The sequence below is a fragment of the Cricetulus griseus genome, chromosome 2 (assembly GCF_003668045.3).
Source record: "Cricetulus griseus strain 17A/GY chromosome 2, alternate assembly CriGri-PICRH-1.0, whole genome shotgun sequence".
Taxonomy (NCBI): Eukaryota; Metazoa; Chordata; class Mammalia; order Rodentia; family Cricetidae; genus Cricetulus; species Cricetulus griseus.
In genome coordinates, this window is record NC_048595.1 from 249,373,281 (window position 1) to 249,396,159 (window position 22,879).

At 40.3% G+C, this 22,879-nt stretch overlaps 1 pseudogene; it reads left to right on the forward strand.

Annotated features, from left to right (window-relative positions):
• The first annotated feature begins 450 nt into the window (after positions 1-450).
• Positions 451-1,022, forward strand: LOC100767637 (annotated as a pseudogene).
• The last annotated feature ends 21,857 nt before the right edge of the window (positions 1,023-22,879 follow it).

Genomic DNA, 22,879 nt, shown 5'->3' on the forward strand with positions numbered 1-22,879 from the left:
CCTCCTGTAGATCAGTATTTATCCCTAGCATAGGAATGGACTTTGGGAGCCCATTCCACATAGAGGGATACTCCCTGAGGCTAGATACACGGGGAGGGGGAACCTAGGCCCTATCCCAAAGGAAATGACAAACTCTGAAGACCCCCTATGGAAGGCCTCACCCTCCCTGGGGAGCAGAAAGAATATGGGATAGGTAGGGTGTTACTTGGGGGGGAGTAGGGGAGGAGGGGAAGGGAAAGGAACAGAGATTGACATATAAAACAATCTTGTTTCTAATTTAAATTAAAAATGGAGAAAAAAAAGACATTAAAGATTATCATGTGGGGGAAGAGTGCAACTTCCCAGCAAAAAAAAAAAAAAAATCCATTTTTGTTTCAGTCAGATGCCCAAGCAGCAGCTGAGGCTTAATTCTTCTATAGCTCTTTTTGTCTCCTTTTTACTTCCTGAAACATGGCCTCTAGTGTGGTTGTCTCTGATGGTGTTATCAAGGTCCTCAATGACATGAATTTAGTGGAATCCTCAATGCCAGAAGAAGTGAAGAAACACAAGAAGGCAGTGCTCTTCTGCCTGAGTAAGAACAAAACCATCCTCCTAGAGGAGGGTAAGGAGATCCTGGTAGGAGATGTGGGGCAGACTCTGGATGACCCCTACGTCACTTTTATTAAGACGCTGCCAGACAACAACTGCCACTATAGTATCTATGATTAACCTACCAGACCAAGGAGAGCAAGGAGGAGGACCTGGTGTTCATTATCAGGACCCCTGAGTGTGCATCCCTTAAGAACAAAATGACTTATGCCAGTCCCAAGGATGTCATCAAGAAGAAGCTGACAGGAATCAAGCATGAATCACAAGCAAACTGCTACGAGAAGGTCAAGGGCTGGAGGGCGAGCTGTTGTGAGCCACCTCCAGGCCCCTGCCTGGAACATCTATCAGCCCCAGACCTGCTCTTGGGTGTTTCAGTCTGCCCCTTTCCTGCCAGACCAGAAGGGCTAGAGGGGATCCTATCAGAGGGAGGGTAATCCATCACCCCAGTTGCCAAATGTCTCCCACACACCCCACGACTGTCCTCCTGCCTTCATCCCTGGCAGATCTGGCCTTCCAAAACTGCTTCTGATCTGATTCCTCTTGGGTTGACACAGACCAAGTCTCTTCCTAGGCACCCAGTTTGAGGGGAGCCTGTATTTTTTTAAATGACACAACCCCCCACCCCCACATCCATTGTAGTCAACTTCTAACCGCAAGAGTTACCCTGTGCTTGTCTGTTTAGTCCTGTGTGCAAATGAAGTGTGGAAAGGACTCTCCCTGTGCCAGCGGGTTGCCCTCCTCTTTCCACTCATGAAAGCAGGATCAGTAAGGGACCTTCAATTTCAAACACAACAACAAACAAAAAAAAGAAGAGTAATTTCCGTTTTAACTCTAGTGAGATGACCTGGTAAACTTTACTTTCTGTGTTAAAGCTGCTGAACTGCACTGAGTGTATATTTGGGCAAATGAATATTTTGGCTGTTATAACTAGTGGGGCATAATTTAAAGAAAAACAAGATAACACTAAATTTTGGACTGCTTTTATGGAATTGAGTTATTTTTCTTTCTGAGTTTTGGCTAGCACATACAACTTTCAAGGTAGAGTCACTCAAACTCTACACAATTAAATAGAATAGTCTGAAATGGTGAAAATTCCTGGTTGCATTCACTTCTAAATGAAAACAGTTGTGTCACTTTTAAGAACACATAGTGATGTGACTCATTCAGAAAGTATTAACAATATTTGTTCGAAAGTACTACAGGATTAGCATAGCAGTCAATAGGCCAAGTTTTATATGGAGTGCAGCAAGACCTTACTGTGAATCCCAGTTTTCTTTGTAAAAACTTTATGTCCTTGGCCAAGTCCTTCAGTTTCCACACAGTAACATCTTCTGGATCAGTCCAGATGATCCGAGGAAGGAAATATAAACAGAGGCTCAAGAGATGGCTATGAGCTCCCATGTCTGGAGACATATAATTTTTTTCTAACTCTAGCTCTAGGGGATCCAATACCCTCTTCTGAACTCATCATACACACACACACACACACACACACACACACACACACACACACACAGAGAGAGAGAGAGAGAGAGAGAGAGAGAGAGAGAGAGAGAGAGAGGCACAACACAAATAGTAAAGAGAAAATATACACAATTTAATTTAAGTGCATGCATTGAGAATATAACTACAAAAGAAATGTGGCTAGTATTAATACTTTCATTTGTTTCTTTCAAAAGATATGTCCAAAGTGTTATTAATTTCTACATATAATAGTAACTATGTTTGCCATTTACTAAGCAAACTCCTCATAGCTTTTTGTCTGAATTATATCTTCGTAATAAGAGATTTAAATTAATGTAAATTAAATGTGACAAGGATGAGAACACTTTTTCTCAGCTTCCTCAACCATGCTGTTTCTTAAAATCTCCTGTCAGGTTTGAGCAGAGAATTGTTCTGGTGATATATTGTTTATGATCTAATAAAGCTTGCCTGGAGACCAGAATGCAAAGCTAGCTTCAGCCATAGAGGCCATGTAGTGGTAGCCACACCTTTAATCTAGGACCCAGTAGACAGGCAGATGGATCTCAGTAAGTTCAAGGCCACCCAGGGCTACACAAGAGTGAATCAGTCTAAAAGAGAAACAGAGCTCACACCTTTAATCCCAGCACTAGAGAGGTATATAAGACAGGAGCAGGGTCTCAGAGTTGACATTCAGTCTTGGGCATTTAGTCTCCAGCCACATTGAGGACAGGATTGCCCCAAGAAGTAAGAGCTCTCTGGTGGTCCGGGTGCTTTGCTTCTCTGGTCTTCAGCTTGAACTCCAACATCTGTCCCTGGGTTTTTACTATTTGTGCTACCAATTGTGTTAGCAGGAAATAGTTTCATGACCAGCCCTTCACAGAACATGAATGTGGGTCTTGGAGGAATGCAACTTAATGTGGCCTGCAGATGTAAGGCATACCTGTCCTGGAGTTTCCCTAGTCTCTCTCATTCCATTAGCCACTTGGTTTCAAGTTCTTGTAAACTCAGGGATGGTGACACTCTGTAGACCCCAGTTCCTTCCATGTAGATCAGATATGACTTGGATCGAATTCCCAGGTCAGGAAGGAACAGTGCAGAAATGCAAATGAGGAAAGAAGCAAAGCCATAATAAATGGGTTGGCTATGGATAAGTTTCTGTGAGAAACTGTGACAAAAGCCTGGATAAGCCCCCAAAGATGTCTCAGGCATTTCCTCAGGAAAAAAAAAAAACAAAACAAAACCGATCAAGGGACTCTTATTTGAAAACATCCAGGAAGCAGTGGTTAGGAGAAAAGTTGGGTTTGGTGCTGATCACTAAATGAGAACTCTTTCTGATGACTGTATTCATTTCACTTTCTCCAGAGTAGCAGCTACCTCAAGATTATCATTGTCACAAATACAGTGGAGGAGGCAGAACACAGCCCTAAAATGTGTCTGAAGATTCATCTTTCCTTTGGAAGGGAAAACAAAACACTAACTCTGGAACTCTGAAAATTCTCATGCTTCTAGACAGCTTCAGCTACTTTCCTCCTCCTTTTCCGTGTGTGTGTGTCTGTGGTTGGTGTGTGTGTGTGTGTGTGTGTGTGTGTGTGTGTGTGTGTGTGTACAAGTATGTATGAGTGTGAAGTGGGCATTTGTATGTGTATGCATGTTCCTGTTTACATACAGAGGTCACAGGAGGACTCACCACCTTATTCCTTTAAAAAAGAGTTGCTCGTTGAACCAGGAGCTAAGGTATGGCTAGCAATCTTTCTGTCCTGACCCATCCAGCACAGAGGTTACAGACATTCATGAAACCCTGCTGGGCTGTTTTTGTCAGTACTGAGAATTTGACCTCAGTTCTTCCTGTTTGAGCCATAAGTGCCCTTAACCCTGAGCCATCTCTCCAGCCCCTTATTTTCTTCTATCTTTGAATTAATTCATTTAATGAACACTCGTTGCTATTTCCAGCAATCATTTTGAGAAGATTAAAAACCTTTCAGTGACCATTGGAACAAATGAACTTTTCATTTCTTTGAAATGCTGTTACCTCATAAATTTACCTGGTCATTTCCTGACCTGGTCTTCTAACCCAGGTACTTGCTATTGACTTCTTCCTACATCAGATATACATGTCACTGCAAGAATTTGAATTTTGTTCTAATTTTGCTTTCAATAGTAATGTGACCTTTTTCTAAATTCAAACTTCTTGGGCTGAATTTAAGCAATAGAGAAAGATAAAAGTGTGTTGAACAGCATTTAGAGTCAAAGAAACATTGTGGTACAATGGCATGTTATTGAAATTTCCCCTACTGCAACAAAACACCAGAGAGAAACAACTTAAGAAGAAAAAGTATTTTAGTTTATGGCTTCAGAAGCCTATTGTTTCTTGGCTCTTTGCTTTTGTGCTGTGGAAATGCAATACCCCATGGAAGAGTGCATGCTGGAAAAAGTTGCTCACCTTGTGACAACCAGGAAGCAAAGACAAAGACAGATGGTACCAGCTCCTCACAGTATCTCTTAAGCATGTTTCACAGACTGTTAATTCCTCCCATTTATGATCAGACTTAAGGAGTCTTTTCAGGAGTCATAAATAGTTCACAGTTCTTGGCCAGAGATTTACTTATTTTTCCTAGCTCTCACCTGGTTGTCTGAAGTTTATCCCTGAGCTGGTGAGTTTTTACCAACTTGATACAAACTAGAGTCACCTGAGAAGAAGAAACCTCAGTTGAGGAATTGCTTTAATCAGACTGGCCTGTGGAACAGGCTGTGAGGCATTTTCTTGATTGCTAATTGTGGTATTGCTGTGGGTGTTATCATCCCTAGGCCTAGGCAGTATGAGAAAAGTAGTTGAGCAAGCCAGAGAGAGCAAGCCAGTAAGCAGCATTCCTCAGTGGTCTCTACTTAATTTCCTGCTGCCAGATTCCTGCCTTAAACTCTTGCCTTGGCTTCTCTCAGTGGTGGACTGTTACGATAAATCTTTCCGCCAAAAGCCGCCGAGCCCCACTGCCACATGTGCACTTTATGCCAACCGCCCACCCGAGTTAGGCCCAAATGAATACACAGAAACTTGTATTAGGTTCAAAGCTGTTTGGCCTATGACTAGGATTCCTCATCTGTTAGCTCAGTCTTAATTATCATAAATCTATATATTATATAAGACTTATCTTATCGGATGCCTTATTGGCGTCCCTCCTTGCTGGTGGATCACATTGTGCTGCTGGAGGAGCAAGGGGAAAAAAAGGGACCCTTTCTGTTTCTCCTTCGCTTAAATATGAGTCTCCTTGCTATGTCACTTTCTTCCTGGAACACCACTTCTCTACTACATTTCCCAGAATCCTCTTTGACTCCTAGTCCCGTCTAACTTGCTGTCTCATTGGCCAAACAGTATTTTATTTAACAATCAATAAGATAAACATACACAGTACATTCCCCATCAGTGGACTATAAGCTGTAAGCAGAAATAAACCTTTTCCTCACAACTTGCTTTTGGTCAGTATTCCATAACAGCAACAGAGAAGCAAATGAGGACCAACACTCTGGTTGTTTTCTCCCTAGTGGTAGAACCATAATCCACCAGAAATGTTCTATATCATGTTGAAGAAATCTCAGCACACTCTTCATCTGCCTTGTTCTTAAGAATCACCTTGCCCAAGAATAATAGGCATACTGTACCAGGTTCTCCCAGTGTTGATTCATTCAGCTATCAGGGAAAGACAGAGTCAGGAATCTAAAGGCTCCCAACGCTGTAGTCTAGATGGTGGAACATTATAGAAAACACAAGTGTGTGCATGTGGAGGGTGTGTGTGTGTGTGTGTGTGTATTCCACTGCTTTTAAATTTCTGAACATTTCCAGTCTCCATCAAGGGTAAGTTCCAATTTTTCAGTAGCTGAGGATATATTCTTGGCATCATCCTTAAATCTTCTTTCATGTCACATGCACAATCTGTCAGGATCTGTTGACTCTGACTCTTTATAATACAGATCTAGCTAGCCCCCTTGCTTCAAACCTCCATATCTCACCTGAATCAACCCATGGCCTTCTACCTAGGGGAGTCCATACTTGCCCAACCATAGACTTTCAAACCAGGGGCTAAAATCATTCTTCTAAAACAGAAGTCAATTCATTTTTTTTGCTTAAAACTGTTTAATGGCTTTACATTTAACTGGGAATTAAAGCCCAAAAAGTTCTTGTGAGCCACAAGTCCCACTTGAGCTGACCTCCATGACTTTCCTTACATCTATCTACTGACTCCCTCTCAGCAGTCCAGGCCTTCTCCATCCATGCTGTCTTCATCACAAGACTGCCTCAAAGATTTTTCACCTGTTTCCTTTGCTTCAAATTACTTTCCTAGGCTGAGTAGCTTCTTCTCTTTCTTCAGGCCTTTCCTCAATAAGGCTTCCCCTGGCTGTCCTGGTTTAGTCTCCTTTGAGCAATTTTAGCTTCTCTTCCAGTATTCCTTAGTACTTTTCCAACAAACTTTTTTTTACTCAGATTTCTGCTATAATTTCAGTGTTTACATCAACACTTGGTATTACGAAATCTCAATAAATACTTGTTGAATCATTGTTTGCTATTTTTGAGGTAGGTATGTCCTTGGGGCTATAATGTTTAAGGTTTGGACCCCAAGTGTTATGCTCTTAGAAGAGATATAACCTTTTAAAGGCGATGCCTCGCAGAAGTAAGACAGATCACTGGAGGCAGGAGAGGGGTTTCTTGTAGAGGACAGTGGGAAACCCAGTTTTTCTTCCTCTCTGGCTGCCAAATGATAAGGCACTTCCTTTTCTGTGCGTTCCTGCCTTGAAGTACTGCTTCACCGCAGACCCAAAAGCAATGGAGCTAAGGGACCACAGACAGAAACCATGAGCCCAAATCAACTGTCCTTTTGCAACAAATGACTGACATAAGACAATCAACAGGTTCACTTATGTCAGACGTTTGTAGCAAAGGAAAGCTGCCTGATACAAAATAACTCATTACTTAAAAAAATAAAAGTATGATTTTTGTTTAGGCTGAGAGTCTAGACATAGTTTAGTCTAGACATTGGAGATTTGTTTTGGTCTTTGGGTGAGAGGGATAGTGTCTCTGCCTGCTGCCTGGGGATTGGAATGTAAAGTTCGAAGTTACAATTCCAGCAGAGAGAGAGAGGCACATGAGCAGTTTAAACAAAAAGTGGCATACCTGCTTTAACAATGCCACACCTCCTATTCCTTTCCAAACAGTTCATCAACTGGGGACTAAGTATGCAAATTATGAGACTGTAGGGACCATTTTCATTCAAACCACCACAAGCACCCTACAGTACTCAGGGCTGGTGGAATGCTTCCCATGTATTCTTAGGCATTGTCACTTGACAATGTTTTGCTCAAAGATGTGTGGTTTCTCTGAATACTACTTTGAAGTCTTCTTTCTGTGAAATTATTACAGTTTTGGTGTGAAAATACTTGGGATGAAAACCCCAGTTTTTTGACATTTGATTAGTGTGTGCACATGCTCTCACCATGAAATTGGAGGTAACCTATCCCCAGATTTAGATAATAGGTTAAGGAGAGTTTAAAACACTTTGCTCATTTTTTTATGGCAGCCTAAGAATCATAAACTAGAAATAATTATAAGATAACATTACAGTTTTTCCAGGAGTTTGAGGCAAGAATCCATGCTCCCTCCGCAGTAAGGAGTCCATATGCCCTACATATGCTCCCTGATTCAATATTTAGGGGAGTGTCATGTGTGCTGTGTGACTAATTCACGAGGTACCTTCTGCATTGCCTTACTGGCCTTCTGGGAGCTGTCTCCTGTCTCATATTCATCCCTTATTCTGAGCAAGCATTCACTTCTTTTTCTTTGTATCTCTCATCTATTCATGGTGTTGTCTGAGTGTCATTCTGGTAATGAGTTCTCCTACCTGGGACAATTTATCCTAGAGGTTCCCATGTTTATTCATCAAGGTTTCTATGAAAGGAATTCTTAGCAGCAATCCCCAAATTCTTATGGATTCACAAAATACTCCAGTAGCTAAAGCTCTCCTTAGGATTAAAAGCAGTGCTGGGGACAGCCCAACAGCTGATGTCAGATCATACTATAGAGTCATGGTGCCACCACAAAAACCATCATGAAGGCCAAGGGAAATACAGAGATGCCATACACAACACACAGTCACAGCCACCTAATTTTTAACAAATTGTTATGGGAAAAGTGGATTTCCACATGTAGAAGGTCATACATACAGGATACATAAATGTCAACTGAAAATAAAGGCAACTCTATGTGAATCAAAGACATTCATGAAACTTAGAAATTCCCAGAGATCAAAAAAGTAAACACCTGAAGATACAGTCTTAATAATGGGTTTCCTGAGCAGGACTACAATACATGGGAAGTCCCAGCGAAGGAAATAGTCATAGGAGTATACCCAGCCTGCAGAAGTGGGAAACGGTCTTTACCGTCTATATATCAGAGGGTTAAGCAATACTTAATATTGATGTATTACCTAAATAGTATTAATAATAACTAAATAGTAAAGAACTATAATAAATATCAAGAAACACCCAATCATTTTCTGTTTCCTTTTAATTAAAATATAATTACAAATTACATCGCCCTACCTTTTCATACAAACCTTTTCATACCTACCCTAGCTCCATCTCAAACTCAAGGCCTCTTGTTTTACACACACACACACACACACACACACACACACACACACACACTCTCACACACACACACACACACACAGAGAGAGAGAGAGAGAGAGAGAGAGAGAGAGAGAGAGAGAAAGAGAGAGAGATATGAATAAAGCTTGTGTGTATTTGTTTTTAGGGCTGCCACTTTGTATAAGTAACTAGTTAGGATACTCAATAAAGGCACTAATAGACTATTGGACTAAAAAGATATTCTCAAAAGAAGAGATAGAAATGCCAACAAATACTTTAAAAACTGTCCAACATCCTTGATCATCAGGGAAATGCAAATTACAACTGCCTTGGGAGTTCATCTTATCCTATTCAGTTCCTATTCAGCATAACTATCAAGACAACATATGACCCCCCACAAGAGCCATAGACCATCCAACAAAGTACCAGGCATGAGAAATATTTTTAGTTAATGGCCAGTTAGTTAAAAGACTCACAAAACAATACAATTTCTGTTAACCTTAGTTGCCTCTAAGAGGTTGATAGTAATTCCCTATTGCCAAAAAAAAAAAAAAAAGTACTTTGGACACAAGACTCAAAAGATTAGAGCTCTTTTAGTCCCAATTCATGTAAAGCAATGCTGGCTTTCGACTTGGATTTGACTTTCCTCCTCTAAATCCAAGCATGCTATTAAAATAAAATTCAGGCATTCCGCCGACCGACCCAGGAACTAGGTGAGTGAGTCTCTGCCCTTTCCCGACTCCCGCCCAAAACATCATTCACCCAGACCCCCCCCACTGCCTGCGTGCTTGGGGTAGACACGCCCAGGCAGGGAAGAGCTCCCTGCACCCCAATCTGCTAGCACCCCACTCTTCCATCCTGCCGACCGACCCAGGAACTAGTGAGGAGACTACCAGGAGAGTCAAGACCATCCAGAGTTGTGGACATTGAATTCCTGGCCCCCACACACCACTGGGTCACAAGAGGAGATAGAGAGACCCCACCTGCACCCACTAAAAGAAGATATGGGAGAAGACAGAATAAGATTTCACTCAACAACAGAAAGACCAATATGACACCACCAGAATCTAGGGACTCCACTCCAGCAAGATCTGAAAAGCCCAACACATAGCATGAAGTAGAGATGGACCTCAAAAATTATTTCAGCAAGATGATAGAGACCTTTAAAGAGGAAACAAGAAAATCCCTTAAAGAAATAGAAGAAAAAGCAAACAAAAAATTAAATGAAATGGAGGAAAAGACAAACCAAAAAATTCAAGAAATAAATAAATCTCTTAAAGAATCTAAAGAAAGCCAAGAAAAAACATCCAAACAAGTGAAGGAAGCTCTTGAAACAGTTCAAAGCATGAAAGCTGAAATAGACACAATAAAGAAAACACAGAATGAGACCATGCTGGAAATGGAAAGGCTGGATAAACGATCAGGAACTAAAGATGTAAGTATAACCAGTAGAATTCAAGAGATGGAAGAGAGAATCTCAGCTACTGAAGACTCGCTAGAGGATATACATTCATCAACCAAAGAAAACCTCAAGTCCAACAAATCCCTAACACAAAATATCCAGGAAATATGGGACACCGTAAAAAGGCCAAACCTAAGAATAATAGGTGTAGAAGAAGGTGAAGAAACACTGCTCAAAGGTACAGAAAACATATTCAACAAAATCATAGAAGAAAACTTCCCCAACCTACAGAAGGATATGCCTATGAAAGTACAAGAAGCTTACAGGACACCAAACAGACTGGACCACAAAAAGAAGTCCCCCGACACATAATAATCAAAACACCAAATCTACAGAATAAAGAGAAAATATTAAGAGCAGCAAAGGAAAAAGGCCAAGTAACTGATACAAAGGCAAACCAATCAGAATCACACCTGACTTCTCAATGGAAACTCTGAAAGCCAGAAGGTATTGGATAGATACCCTACAAGCACTAAGGGAGCATGGATGTCAACCCAGACTACTGTACCCAGAAAAACTTTCAATCACTATAGATGGAGAAAACAAGATATTCCACGACAAAAACAGATTTAAACAATACATATCCACAAATCCAGCACTACAGAAGGCTCTGGAAGGAAAACTCCAACCCAACCAACATAGCTACACTCACAAAAACACTGGCAATAGATAATCTGATTTTACCAAACACAAAAAGAAACAGGAGGGCAAAATCCACACACAATGACACCACCAACAATAAATCCAAAACAAAGAAGAACCAATGAACAATGGACATTAATATCCCTAAATGTCAATGGTCTTAACTTACCCATAAAAAGATATAGGCTAACAGAATGGATACGAAGACAGAATCCATCCTTCTGCTGCATACAAAAAACATACCTCAACTTCAAAGACAGGCGATACCTCAGAGTAAAAGGATGGGAAAAAATTTTCCAATCAAATGGGCTCAAGAAACAAGCTGGGGTAGCAATCCTAATATCTAACAAATTAGACTTTAAACTGAAAGCAATCAAAAGAGATGAAGAAGGGCATTTCATACTCATCACAGGAAAAGTCCATCAAGATGAAATCTCAATCCTGAACATCTATGCCCCTAATACGAAAGCACCCACATTTGTAAAAGAAACATTACTAAACTCAAACCACACATAAAACCACACACAATTATAGTAGGAGACTTCAACACCCCCCCTTACTCCACTGGACAGAACCACTAGACAGAAACTTAACAAAGAAACAAAGGATCTGACAGAAGTTATGACACAACTAGGTTTAACAGATATCTATAGAACATTCCATCCAAACACAAAAGAATATACCTTCTTCTCAGCGCCACATGGAACCTTCTCAAAAATTGACCACATAGTTGGCAGCAAAGCAAACCTCCACAGTTACAAAAGAATTGAAATAACCCCCTGTATCTTATCAGACCACCATGCATTAAAGCTAGAATTCAACAGCAATACGAATTGCAGAAAACCTACATTCGCGTGGAAAATGAATAACACCCAATTTCACCATTCCTGGGTTGAGGAAGAAATAAAAAAAGAAATTAAAAAGGACTTCCTAGAATTTAATGAGAATGTAGACACAACATACCCAAACTTATGGGACACCCTGAAAGCAGTGCTAAGAGGAAAGTTCATAGCACTAAGTGCCCACATGAAGAAACTGGAGAAAAGTCACATTAGAGAATTGACAGAACAACTGAAAGCTTTAGAGCAAAAAGAAGCAAACACACCAAGGAGGAGTAGACGCCAGGAAATAATCAACCTGAGAACCGAAATCAACAAAGTAGAAACTAGGAAAACAGTACAAAGAATCAATGAAACAAAGAGTTGGTTCTTTGAGAAGATCAATAAGATAGAGAAACCTCTAGCCAAACTAACCAAAAGTCAGAGAGAGAGCATGCTAAATAACAAAATCAGAAATGAAAAGGGGGATGTAACAACGGACACTGAGGAAATCCAGAGAATCTTTAGGTTATACTTTGAAAACCTGTTTTCCACAAAATTGGAAAATCTAAAGGAAATGGACAGCTTTCTGGATAAATATCACTTACCAAAATTAAATCAAGATCAGTTAAACAGTTTAAATCGACCTATAACCCCAATGAAATAGAAGCAGTCATCAAAAGCCTCCCAAGCAAAAAAAGCCCAGGGCCAGATGGCTTCACTTCAGAATTCTACCAGAAATTCAAACAAGAGCTAATTCCAGTACTCCTCAAACTGTTCCGAACAATAGAAGCAGATGGGATATTGCCAAACTCTTTCTACAAGGCCACAATCACTTTGATACCCAAGCTATACAAAGATATGACTAAGAAAGAGAACTACAGACCAATATCCCTCATGATCATCAATGCTAAAATACTCAATAAAATATTGGCCAACCGAATCCAAGAACATATCAGAAAAATCATCCACCATGATCAAGTAGGCTTCATCCCAGGGATGCAAGGATGGTTCAACATACGAAAATCCATCAATGTAATCTACCATATAAACAAACAAACTGAAAAAGAAAAACCACATGGTCATCTCACTAGACGCTGAAAAAGCCTTTGACAAAATCCAACATCCCTTCATGATAATGATATTGGAGAGAACAGGAATAACAGGAACATATCTAAACATGATAAACGAGATATACACCAAACCAATAGCCAACATCAAACTAAATGGAGAGAAATTCAAAGCGTTTCCTCTAAAATCGGGAACAAGACAAGGCTGTTTACTCTCTCCATATCTCTTCAATATTGTACTTGAAGTTCTGGCTATAGCAATAAGAAAAGAAAAGGGGATCAAAGGGATACGAATTGGAAAGGATGAAGTCAAACTTTCACTATTTGCAGACGACATGATAGTCTACATTAATGACCCAAAAAACTCTACCAGGGAACTCCTACGGCTGATAAACACTTTCAGCAAGGTAGCAGGATACAAAATTAACTAAAAAAAATCAGTAGCCCTACTATATACAGATGATAAATCCAATGAGAAAGAAATCAGGGAAACAAAGGGGATCAAAGGGATACGAATTGGAAAGGATGAAGTCAAACTTTCACTATTTGCAGACGACATGATAGTCTACATTAGTGACCCAAAAAAACTCTACCAGGGAACTCCTATGGCTGATAAACACCTTCAGCAAGGTAGCAGGATATAAAATTAACTCAAAAAAATCAGTAGACCTACTATATAGAGATGATAAATCCAATGAGAAAGAAATCAGGGAAACATCACCTTTCACAATATCCACAAGCAACATAAAATATATTGGGGTAACACTAACCAAAAAAGTGAAAGACCTGTACATTAAGAACTTTGAGACTTTAAAGAAAGAAATTAAAGAAGATACCAGAAAATGGAAAGATTTGCCATGCTCTTGGATAGGTAGAATTAACATAGTAAAAATGGCAATCCTGTCAAAAGCAATCTACAGATTCAATGCAATCCCCATCAAAATCTCAACACAGTTTTTCACAGACATTGAAACAACAATACTCAACTTAATATGGAAAAATAAAAAGCCCAGGATAGCCAAAACAACTCTTTACAATAAAGGATCTTCTGGAGGCATCGCCATCCCCAACTTCAAGCTCTATTATAGAGCCATAGTTCTGAAAACAGCTTGGTATTGGCACAAAAATAGACAGATAGACCAATGGAATTGAATTGAAAACCCTGATATTGACCTACGCACCTATGAATGCCTTATTTTTGACAATGGTGCTAAATCTATACAATGGAAAAAAGATAGCATCTTCAACAAATGGTGCTGGTACAATTGGATTCGGACATGCAGAAAATTGCAGATAGATCCATACCTGTCACCATCCACAAAACTTAAGTACAAATGGATCAAAGATCTCAGCATAAATCTAGTCACACTGAATCTTCTAGAAGAGAAAGTGGGAATTACCCTTGAACAAATTGGCACAGGAGACCACTTTCTGAACATTACGCCAGTAGCACAGACACTGAGGTCTGCAATTAATAAATGGGACCTCCTGAAACTGAGAAGCTTCTGTAAGGCAAAGGACACAGTCAGTAAGACAAAACGACCACCACAGAATGGGAAAAGATCTTCACCAACCCCACATCTGACAGAAGACTGATTTCCAAAATATACAAGGAGCTCAAGAAGCTAGCCACCAAAACACCAAACAATGAAATTAAAAAGTGGGGTGCAGAACTAAATAGAGAATTCTCAATAGAGGAATCTGAAATGGCTGAAAGACACTTAAAGTGCTCAAAATCCCTGGCCATCAGAGAAATGCAACTCAAAACAACTCTGAGATACCACCTCACGCCTATCAGAATGCCTAAAATAAAAAATACCAATGACAATCTATGCTGGAGAGGATGCGGAGAATAAGGAACACTCCTCCATTGCTGGTGGGAGTGCGAACTTGTAAGACCACTCTGGAAATCAGTATGGCGGTTGCTCAGAAAAATGGGAATCAGTCTACCTCAAGATCCAGCCATTCCTCTCTTGGGTATATACCCAAATAGTGCATGTTCATACAACAAGGACATATGTTCAACCATGTTCATAGCAGCATTGTTTGTAATAGCCAGAACCTGGAAGCAACCTAGATGCCCCTCAACTGAAGAATGGATTGAGAAAATGCGGTACATTTATACAATGGAGTACTACTCAGCAGAAAAAAGCAATGGAATCTTGAGATTCGCAGGCAAATGGGTGGAACTAGAAGAAACCATCCTGAGTGAGGTAACCCAGTCACAAAAAGACAACATGGTATGTACTCACTCATATATGAATTTTAGACATAGAGCAAAGGATTACCAGTCTTTAATGCTCTTCACCAAAAAAACTAGGAAACATGAAGGACTCTAAGGGATAAATGGTCCCCAGGAATGGAAGTGGCATGAACTCCTGAACTAATTGGGGGCATGAGGGTGGGGGGGAGGAGCTGCTATAATAAAAGCAAGAGAAGAGGAGGAGAGGAGAGGAAATGGAGGGGCAGAAATATTGAATTCTGTTTTCTGCATTTAAGCTTGCTGCATAACATCTTGCTTTGCTCTGTAATGTATTTTACTGTGTTCTCATTATTTTTTCTAAAAGATCAGTTAGCTCCTTTCAAGTAGAAAATAACTATATCAACTCTACCCACACTTGCATACAAGACAGCACCCTATTGCTGTGATGGTACCCATGTACCTTAGCAAACTCTCAGGAGCTCTATGAGAATATTAACACAGTGATGATGCTTATGAACACAGAAGAAAGCTACAGCCATTGAGTTTTGGGGGGTCCAGCAACCTCATAAAGGGAGGTCACACAAAAATTATGGAGTACTGAAAGTACCAAGAAAGTTTCACATAGCACTTTTATTCTAGGTTCCCAAGAATGACAGATATTTTCACCCACATTTATTATACCTATGCGATTAGTCAGACACAGATTTTGATCCTCAAACACTTCATAGGCCTGTAGAATATGGCACTTAAATGTTTTAATGTTAGTACTCCATTGACATGAGACACAATTGCTCCTGACAGCACCGAGCTATTCCCAAGAATATGTTAGGCATTGATGTCACTCTTTCTGGAGTCTGTTCTCTCCTCAGCTAATGGCCTTTTGGGCAAAGAACTGCCCCACCTAGACCGATGACTTTGGACATGCTGTTCTACTGTGCTTGCAGGAGATAAACTTAGAGGACTTCTGAACCTTTCCAAGTTAGGGTAAGACAGCCTTTCAAACTCCCTGCTTCTGTATTGGTCAGTCAGATACTCCAGGCCTCAGGCCTTAGCCAAAGCTGGTTGCCCCTATGCTGCTATGAGACTTTGGGTTACTGTCCAGGTAGCCTGATGTTTCTGTCTTCTCTGCACCTTTGGAAGTTGCTCACCTGCACTTCCTGCCTACCCTAGTATTGTTATCACCATTCTCAGATCTTTGATGAGGTTGAATATTAGGCTGTCACAAATATTGTTCTCTCTTCCTAGATAGAATTTTAGATACAAGACTTAAAGCTTTCCAGCATAGGGCAACTCTATAGCAATCTCTATTATTCCTTTACCCTAGGATTGGGTATGTAGTTCTTGCCACTTGCTCTTGTTTATTCACTTAAGGGTGTATGTTCTTACATTTCCTTCTCCAAGTGCTTACTTGATATTTGCTATCTTTGTGTATAGTGCTGTATCAAGTCTAAATCTTTTTCTTTAGACTAAAAGGGGAACTGCAGTGAAAGATCCAACCAGCCTCACCTGTGGCGCTGACCACGCTCATTTGGGAGTGGTCACAGGTGCCTATGTGAGCCTGTGGGATTTGGTATGTGGTCTGGGGACAGGCTTGCTCTCTCTTGGTTCCAGTTGGGTCACAGAGAGCAGCCTGGGTGTGGATGCTTGGAGCCGGAACTTGGGGGCCATCAGTTTCTTATGTGAGTGACTTCTCCCTGAATAAAATTAACCTACATTTAACCTAGTCCCAGGTATCTTAATCTGTGCCACTACTAGGTGTACTAACTGGTCAGCCTAGACAAATTAATGAGCTCCAAGGTCAGTTAGATACACTTTCTCAAGTCATAAGGTACAGAAGCAACTGAAGAAGAAATATATAACAACCTCTGTCTTCTGCAGTGATGCGTGTACCTTCACACCCACCCACATACATACAAATGCCACACACACATACACACACACCTCACATCCATGTACAATTGCTGTAGGAACTGTTACCTCCTTGTCTTTATTGAGCCCTGCTTAGAGGAGTAACTTGCTTGTGGCTTTACTTCCTTTTCTAAAACAGAAGTTGCTTGTCAATGCAGCATCCTTCAGTCCTATACACTTCTGCCAGTGAGCCTGGCTGCTTCCCAGAGAACACTGACTAGAATTCTCATTAGGCAAATCCAAGTTGACTTAGTGGGCTATGTTTCAACCCCCTAATTGGTACTTCTTGGTGGATGAGGTCCTGGGTTTGGAGCACAATTCCTGAGCAATCTGGAGAATTGGGCTGAGTTGAAACCTATTTGATATACCATTTCCTTATACCAATTCTAGTTCTTTCAGATGAATGTGAAACCTCAGTAACCAAAATGAATTCAACACACAGGCTATAAATCCTCAACATGCTTCAACTCTGATTCCGAAACAGAATCATCTAAAGTCTGGAATCTAATCAGAATTCTGGATGGATAGGGCTCTACCAGCTTAGCCACAGTTGTGGTTTATAGGGACCCCAGGATCTGAGGATGGGGAGCTCGTTAGATGCTGGAAAATGCATGCATTCCACTGTGGACCCATGGCCTGAGAAAATAGCTCTGACTCCTATGTTAAAAGAACATGAAACTAACATACTCTTCTCAGCTGTGTAAATATGACTGGGCAAAAACTACAGTCTGGCATGCCAACAAATGGAACCCAGCCTTTCATCTGCACCACTGCCCCAGAGAGGCTGTCTGCCTGTGCTTGGCCTCCTCTATCTGCTCATTTACTTCATCCAAGCCACTAGAATGCTTCAATACCAGGGCTTCAAAGATACAGAGGAGGCTGAGAAGAGAACTTAAGGGTGCTACCCAAAAAGTATGAGTGCTTCCTCTACTTGCAGTAAGCACTGGGGTATTCCCATGACTTTCAGCCAAGTTAAATCTGAGAATCAACCTAGCTTAAGCTCAAATGAAGTCCCATTATCCGTTTGTTTTGCTTTGATTAGTTCCCACATGGACCATTTGTTTTCATTTCTGAACAACAGGGATTATATATTCTGAGACTCTTTCATTTCTATCATTACCTAGAATAAAAGTGCTATGTGAAACTTTCTTGGTACTTTCAGTACTCCATAATTTTTGTGTGACCTCCCTTTATGAGGTTGCTGGACCCCCCAAAACTCAATGGCTGTAGCTTTCTTCTGTGTTCATAAGCATCATCACTGTGTTAATATTCTCATAGAGCTCCTGAGAGTTTGCTAAGGTACATGGGTACCATCACAGCAATAGGGTGCTGTCTTGTATGCAAGTGTGGGTAGAGTTGATATAGTTATTTTCTACTTGAAAGGAGCTAACTGATCTTTTAGAAAAAATAATGAGAACACAGTAAAATACATTACAGAGCAAAGCAAGATGTTATGCCCTAATAAGAGAAGCATTTTATAGGTCAGCAAGCTTAAATGCAGAAAACAGAATTCGTTACAGTGTGTTTGGGTAGAAAGTAGATTTGTGTGCTTATAGAATCTCTCAACAGGCCACAAAAACAAAGCTGGTTGCTGTAGAGGTAGTAAATATGTTCTTGCATACTGCAAAACTATCAACAATACTCATTCATTGCAGCCTTTGATAACTTCCACTGAGAACCCATGATCCAGGACTCTACACAGTGTCTTGAAAAGGCTACCTCTGCCATTTTGAAATCCTCCAAGCAAACCTAGAAACTTACAATCATTCGGCCTCCTGAGTATTATGAGAGCCTAGGTATTCTTGTAAGAGGCCAGATTACAGAAAAAAAAGAGACTAGGATTAGTAGATATTTTAGTTTTCCTGCTTCTTCAATATAGAAAGGCAGCTCAGAGAATGCCTTCTCTTCAGTATCAGACCTGGGTAACTGCTGAAAATAAACACAAAGAAAGAGAGAAAGGAGGAAAGAAGGAAAGAGAGAGGGGGGAGGGAGAAAGGAAGAAAGGAAGGAAGGAAAGATCTGTCTGCTGGAAAATAAAAGTTCAGGACATAGGGTATGAATTGTGCCTTAGAAAAATGATGATATAAGCAGGGAGAAATATGAGTACACAGCAATGGTGTAAAGGTAGGAAGCTGTAGGGTAAAACTCAGGAAATTCTCAGTAACCACTGAAGCATGCTTTAACAAGTATCTGAACTTGAACTTCTGAGAGTGTGGTGGGAAATTTCACTGGATAGAGGAATACCCAATATGTGTTCATATATATATATATATATATATATATATATAATATATATATATTATATCCAAGAACTATTCACTAACATGGCGGGTGAGAATTTTTTTGTTGTTGTTCCTTGTCTTGTTTCTACATTTCTAGGCTTCTATTTTCTATTTAATAATTGGTTCTTCATGGAAAAACTTCCTAGGAAAATTTCCTATGGCAATTTGTTCACTAACACTAAATATGAGAGGCCAAGTAGTCAGAGAATTACAGTTCCATCCAATTGATGGAACTTGACAGTTTGTTAGCGCTTCGGCATTCATATGCTGATTGTAACCTCACTACAACACTGAGTTGAGTTGATTGTTTTTGTTTAATAGATGATAAGTGATAAAATTACTTCCTTTGGTCACACAGCAGCAAGAAGGTGGCAAATAGAACTCCAAACACAAGTGACAAGCCCCTGAGTTACTAGGCACATGAACATTAATTAGATTAACATTAATTAACAGTTTGTGGGGGAAAAAAACTGAGGTTGTTCATTTATTCTTTACTCATTTCTCATAGCTAGTCAGCTGCACAATGGCTGGTAAAGTGGATTGGAACAGCAGTTGAGTTCACGAACAGAGGTGCAAAACCTGTAATGTGAGTTTAATGTGAAGGCATCTTGCTTGGGAGTGTGAATATATGACATCACCTCAGGTTTGGCTCAACAGTGATTCAGAACACAGCTTTGTCCAGAGTGACTGTGAAAGACATTCTTCTGTGGGGAGAAAGCAGGTGGTGAATGAGAATTTGGAGGAAGTTTCCTTGGCAACAGGCACATCTGTGCCTTCACATGATTAAATAGCATCATGCACTTCCAAAGAAGGAGCGCTGTACAATGGAACCAGAAGACAGGGGCTTCCCCTAATACAGTTCTGATGGAGAGATAGTCCTGATGCACATTGAGGAAAACTTACTGGGTAAACTTCCTAGGAAGGTTTCCCAGAATTCTAGTGGCTCACCACCTCCCTGAGAGAGAGAAGAGAACAGAAGAAATCTCTTTGTAGACACAAACCTGGATGCCTTGAACTAACAATAGTCTAGGATGGGCTGCTTCAAAATAAGATTTTTCAAAATAGGGTATAAAATGGGAGGTCCCTAACTTTTTCTTTGCCTTTGTGGGGAGAAGCTCATACAAGACAGGAAAAGTCGTTTCATCAGGCCTGCATTGCCAAACTGTCTTCTCCATACTTGAGGGAAATGCACATGCTCATCTCTAATGGCATGGGACATATAGAAAAATCTGAAGAAAAAAAGTGGCCCCTTCTCTGTAGTTTTAAGGCATTAGATCAAATCCCCTTGTCCAATGATGTTTCCATGAATACCTATTTCTTCATCAAATTTATCAACAACAAGAAAATACACAAATTCTCTATTTCTTTGAGTCTTCAACTCCCTATAAATTTCCTGTGTCATATAAAATTTATAATAAATAAAACTGTGTATTTTTTTCGTATCACTCCTTCTTTCATTATAGGGACCTTAGCCATGGACCTAGCAATGGGTGAGGAAAAGAAATATTTCATTCCCTTCTCTGTGAGGAGTGAGTATTGGAGGCTAAAGATGGAAAAGATGATGTTTCTAGGAAAGTTAAAATTGCTCCTGTTTCCAATTGCCTGACACATGAGGAAAACTGGGATGGACAGATTGCTTTCATTTGGAAAATAGAGACTCAGAGATGACAACTATATGGAAAGTGTAATTAGAGAGGGTTTAATTGTTCCCTTCAACAGACGGTTTAAATGCTCACATATATCCTAGAAAATGGAGAGCATTTGAGGACATAACAAGATGTCATCCAGTGTTGGAGACTTACTTGTGAAATTATCAACAAAGTTTGGAGATTCGGGACTGCCTTATTTGCTAAGGATCATGGGTACAGAAAACAGTTGAAAGAATTCATATAATTATTAACACATCTGAAGGTTCTCACTTTACCTCAGTGAGCTTGCCTAGGAGGAGGTTTGTGAGCCTAGACTGTCACTGTGACATGGAGTCTCTGTTCACTTTACATAGCAGTGTGTTTGGACTCCTTACCAAAAAACTATAAAATCCTAACTCAACAGTCCTTGAAGACACCTTGACTACTCTTGACTCCTAGAGAGTCTGACTTAACAGATTTAGATACGTCCCTGGGAATACAAGTTGGAAACAGTCCTCTTAGCCATTCTGATTCCCATTCATCTTTGGAAAGCACAGAAATCTACTCTGTTCTGGTTTGTGATGTGGATCATGCCTCTTGTTCTTAGTTGTTTTCTATTTCCTAGTGACACTGAGCAGTAAACTTTTCCAGTTACTTAACAGGAGTTCCCAGTGAAAATATGGTACAGTGATTCCACTGGGCGTGAGAGAATTTCCCATGGAGTGGCCCTTGCAGGCTCCACACTGGAAAACTCTGCAACCTCAGTACATTGTGCCAGCAGTCTAAAGAAACAAGGCATCCTTGTGTCTCCCCTCTATCTTCAAAACATTTTACCTGCATTTCCATAGCTTCCACTTCTAGTCTGACAATGGAGAAGAAGAATTATTGAATTTTCCATGGAAAAACACATAAACAAAAGGAAGGGTACATTTATGTGCCTCTTGAGGAAGTGGCAGCCTTAATAACTGAGAATTTGGACTGATTTCAGTCTTACTCAAAACAACAACTCCCTTTACTCAGCAAAAAAACACAATACTCAACCTTTTCATGGGAGGATTTAGTATTCTTTTCAGAGCTACATATCAAAACCCACACACAGTGGAAACATTCCCTCTTGCTGGGGCATCAAAGCAGAGGGAACTTGCAGACCAAGCTTTCTCAAATGAGGCCTTTTCTTTGCATCCTCAGACTTGTTCTCTGGGGATTGCTGTTCAAAACCATGAAGAAAAGGGTGAGGGGCCATCATACCATTTCCATTAAAAGCAGTTGTTGATGGCCATTTTCTCATTTTCTTTCTCCTCTTTCCTATTTCGCAGTAATGCTTGCATTCCAATAAAATGAGGCTTCCTGCAATAGACCAGACAAGGCTATTCTTCCCCCTAATGCCAGTTGCTTTTCAAGTGGGTGGTGGGATAACTAAGAACATTTGTTACTGGGAAGAGTCTCTTCAAACTCATTAAAACATAGTTAAAACAGAGTATTTTGCCATTTCTTTATGCGAGGATTGCTTTTCTCTATGTAACTTCATTTAATTTTGGAGGGAGAATACCCAAGTTCAGCTAAAAGTGAGTCAGTCACTCCATCTACACAATCAGTGCAAAACAGTAGAGACTTTACCATTTGACACAGGGATCCTGTGTGATTGACTTCATCCTGTGCACTGAAAAATGTGCACAGGGAATGGTAGCAATTCAACATATCTGCATGTGTTTTGTGGTCTTCATTTTGTTCTGAGGAATTGCATACTACTGAGGTAACCTTTAGGGTCTCTGAAGCCTTTAACAGCCATGCCTGGTGTATCCCTTCCCTTTCTGTGCGAGCTCAACCTGGCGACTTCTTTCTAACAAATAGAGCATGACAAAATTGAGAGGATGTCACTTCCCCAATAAGTCATGAAGACCATGACCTTTGTCTTTCTGACCTTCCATCCTGTGGGGCAGGGGGAGTCAACTGCCATGTTTTGAGGTGCATGGCAGAGTGAAAGGAGGAGAGAGAACTGGTCTCTCAGCAAGCTAGAAGGAACTGAATTCTCTTGAACATTCTTAGACCTATTTCTGTTACAACCTTCTGTTACATATAGATGCATTTCTGTTGATTTTAGTGTGACTCATACATAGGAGTGTAGGTTCTGGATCAATATACTGATTCATGTTCTGCTTCTGTAGATATCATCTAATCATT